Raw genomic sequence first — 4,342 nt, forward strand, 5'->3', positions numbered from 1 at the left:
CATTCAACCCAGGGCTGTACGTGACGGCACCTATCCATCTCCAGAAGTTGGGAGTCTCAGTGCAGATGTTTGTTGCCTTTGTGATGAGAAGATGCAATGTGGCCACAGACAAGTGAAAAAAATTGCGGGGTGGTGCAGCAGAATCAAAGCACAAGCGAGAAATGTGGAGATGATGGAGAAAAGGCAAGCCCTTCCTCTAGTGCACAGGCCGAGCCATCCTCTCCCTTGCTCTGTAACAACGACTTGGAGAGAAGCCACGACACGCTCCCTGGTGATGGCGAAGGCTGCCCCTGGTACATATGGTGCCTTTATGTACAAGACTGAAAGATGCCTTCTCCAAGCACTCCTTTCTCCAGGATGACATGGCTCCATTCCGGGCACAGGGCTTGGTGAGCGAAGCACGGGCTGCATTTTAGCTCCCGCTCGTTTCCTCTGCCAGGTGCTTTTGCGCAATGCCCAAATTGTGCACCCAAATATGCCAACCTTGGAAAAACCCATTCTGTCTGTGACCTGCTATATCAGAGGGTACTTCCCTTAACAGAGTCTAAATCCACCTCCCACTGGGATTTGTAGTGTTCTTTCCGGCCAGGTGGGAAATATCTAAGTCCTCTGCCCAGGGACGGCCCTTCAAACACATACTGCTTTTGTGCCCCTCCTCAATGGCTTGTAGCTATCTCCTTGGAAAGAAAATCAAGCCAGTCCCAAAGGCACAGCAAAACCACAGGGCCACTGAAAGCACGGTTATCACAGAGCGGTCATAGAGGGACTGGAAATACCAGGAAGAATTCTATGCAGACAAGGATCAGGACAAATTTATCAACCCTCTAAAGGAAGCAGTCAAAACATGAAACGTGGCAAAAAGGAGAGGTCGCCAAATATGCAAGATAAATGCACTCGAAAGAGCCCCAGTGTATGAACTAAAAGGAAATGGAGAAGAACCGAAGGAATGCTGAGAGGAAAGAAGAGGAAAGTGTAGTGAAATTATAAAGAATTCCAGAGATGTGGGCTACAGGATGGGGACCAGAACTGCTTAGGAAAAGAAGAAAAGAAAAGGCGGGTTTGGGGGGGGTGGTGGGGGGCAGTGCCTGGGTGGCTCAGTCAGTTAAGCTTCTGACTCTTGATTTTGGCTCAGGTCAGGATATCAGGGTTTCTGAGTTTGAGCCCCTTGTCAGGCTCTGCACTCACAGGGCGGAGCCTGCTGGGGATTCTTTCTCTCTCTCCCTCTCTGTCTCTCCCTCTCTCTCTCTCAAAGTAAATAAATAAACATTTTTAAAAAGGCAGGTGGAGAAAAGGAGGAAGGAGGTAAAGAAAGAAAGAAGGGAGGTGGGGGAGAGAAACATAGAACATCCATATGCAGGTCTAGTTGTCTGATTTGGGTGTTAGAATTCACCAGTGAATGTGACTCTAGAGAAATCAAACTCAATGCCTTCTTATTAATTCTGCATTTATCATATTCGAAAAACAGTAGCTCTGTCTGAAGCATCTGTGTGTGTGTGTGTGTGTGTGTGTGTGCGTGTGTGTGTGTGTGTGTTGGGGGGTGGGGGCAGGTAATTTGTTGATTTTTCCCCCAAGGGAAATCCACATAGAACGTAGTCTGCAAAATCTGGCTTGAATGATGGTCTTGGGAATGGGCATGTCTGAGCGTATGAGGGGCATATTGTCAGTCAGTAGTTATCGGTTTTAGAGTGCTTCAGCTGGGCTTTTCCCAAGTCTACTGCATTTGGCTTTTCTTCTGGTATTTCATGTTCATAATATGCAGTTTCATTTGCCACAGCACATTTGACCAGATGGCCTCCTCTCTCATTCCCACTACCTCCACCGAATCTGCCCGGTCTTTGTACATCCTTTCTCCTGCCAACCATCACAGAATAAATCTCTTCGAATAAACCAGTACTTTCTTCTGATCGCTCGCTGCTCATCTAAATGAGGAGCAGGTGTCTGAAGGCAAAGGGGGATAAGGGCACGGCTTCCAACAAGCAACAATGCTCCATGAACAGAATTTGTTTCTGTGGCGGCTTGCTTGTGTTTTCATTTCTATTTCTTTATTTATTGCAAACTGGCATATAGGTAAAGAAAAAGAAAAAGAAATCACCCCTTGGGGCTCCTGGGTGGCTCGGCTGGGTAAGCGTCTGACTCTTGATTTCGACTCAGGTCAGGATCTCACAGTGGTGAGACTGAGCCCCACCTCTCTCTGCGCCTCCCTCGCTCATGCTCTCTCTCAAAATAAATACATCAAGTTTAACAAATGAATCCTTCACAATCCTATGATCCTAATATACCAACCTGAGCTCCCTTGCTACAGGCCCACATGCGTATCTTTGAACACGGTTGAAAGATGAGCCCAGATACAAATCGGCATCCTACTGTTTTCCATTTGCCATTATGAACATTTTCCATGTTGCTACACATAGTCACAGTGATTACTTTAACAGGATGTATAATATTCCAAGGAGTATGTGTATCCCCACAAATGACTGGATATTTTCTGTTGCTTCCCTTTCTTTCCTTATTAGGGCTAATGCTATAAATTTAAATATCTGCATATTCAATATATAGCCTTTTTTTTCCACTTTAAAGATACGGTGGTAGAAGGAGGCAAATTTCATCAAACTTGCCTTCTAAATCAGAGTAATTTTAGCTGTCATAAGCAACATATGAATATACCAGCTTCACTACTTGTCTCCAACACAAAGAAATACTATTTTCTTAAATTTTGGTAATTCAAAAGGTAGGAGATGCTGTCTTGTCATCCTCTATGTTGTACGCCTTTGAAAAGCTCCATTTCAACCACGCCCCATAGTTTATTCACTAGTTGTATCCCCTCATATGTGAATTGGCTGTTCAAGTTTTCCCTTAACTTACCCGGGTGTCTTAATACAAATATCCTCCAATCTGTTTTCCTTTTCATTCTAAGTATTTTTTTGTTGTTCGTAAGTTTTTATTTCCTTTTTTACGCTTACTCATTTATTTTAGTAGTCTCTACACCCAACATGGGGCTCAAACTCACGACCCCAAGATCAAGAGTCACATGCTCTTTTCGCTGAGCCAGCCAGGCACCCCCATAAGTCTTTATTTCTTAAGTAATCAAAATGCATATATTTTTTCCTTTATGATTTCTTCAGTTCAGAACTTACCACATAACAGATGGTTTCTCAAATGAATTTTCTTCCGCTAGTTTTTTTTCTGTGATTTGATTTTTAAAATAAGTTTATGCTTTAATAATTGAATCATATGCCATTTGAAATCGATTTTCATATAATATATCAGATTAGGGGCTTATGTATTTTTATTTGGTAACCAGTTTTCCCCAAGCCATAAGTTAAATAGCGCTTCCTTCCCTCATTTTTTTGTGATGTCCAGTTCATCACATATTCAATTCATATATATGAATATAAATAGAACACACAATCATCTGTTTTCATTTTTTCTTTTTTCTATTTTTTTTCAGTTTTATTGAGGTATAATTGACAAATAAAATTGTAAGATATTTAAACTGCACACCATGATCTGATATACATATGCATCATGAAAATATTCCTCCCATCTAGTTAATTAATGCATCCATCATCTCACAGATTTATCTCTCTTTTTGGGGGGGTGAGAACATTTACATTCTATTCACTTAGCAAATTTCAATTTTACAATGCAGTGTTATCTTCTTTTATATCTATATACCATTTTTTTCTGTTCCATTAGCCATACTATTTTGGGACCAGGGTCACAGTGCTTTAATGACTGTTGTCCTTTATTGTGTATTTATCAGCTTTCTTTCTTTGCGTGGTTAATTGCACGTGTACTGGAGGTGTTTCTTCACAAATTTCACTACAACAAGAGCAGGCACAGTCTAAGAAACGGCCACAGAATGGTAAGATAAGGACATTGGCTTCAGAATCAAATCCCTGCTCTGCCATTTGCTAGCTCTGTGACCTTGAGAAAATTATTTAGCCTCTTTGATCCATAGATTCTTTATATGTAAAATGAGAATAATAAAAGTACTTGTACCTCATATCCACATCATCCAATACTATACCTACTGGCCATATTGGCTGTTTACATCTTAATTAATCGCAATCAAACAGAATTAAGCCATCAGCTCCTCAGTTACACTAGAAACATTTCAAGCGCTCACTATTCACACGTGCTAGTGGCTGTTGGAGTTAAATAGTGCTGGCGTTGTAGAACATTTCCATCATCTTAGAAATTTCTATGGGACAGATCTGCATAGGGTCGATGTAATGACTAAATAACACACCTCATGGAAAGCACTTACCACACAACCAGGTACACAGTCAACACTCTATGGTAACTACAGTCGTAGTAGTAAAGGTGTGAAACACAAATG

Source organism: Lynx canadensis, chromosome X (genome assembly GCF_007474595.2).
Source record: "Lynx canadensis isolate LIC74 chromosome X, mLynCan4.pri.v2, whole genome shotgun sequence".
Classification (NCBI taxonomy): Eukaryota; Metazoa; Chordata; class Mammalia; order Carnivora; family Felidae; genus Lynx; species Lynx canadensis.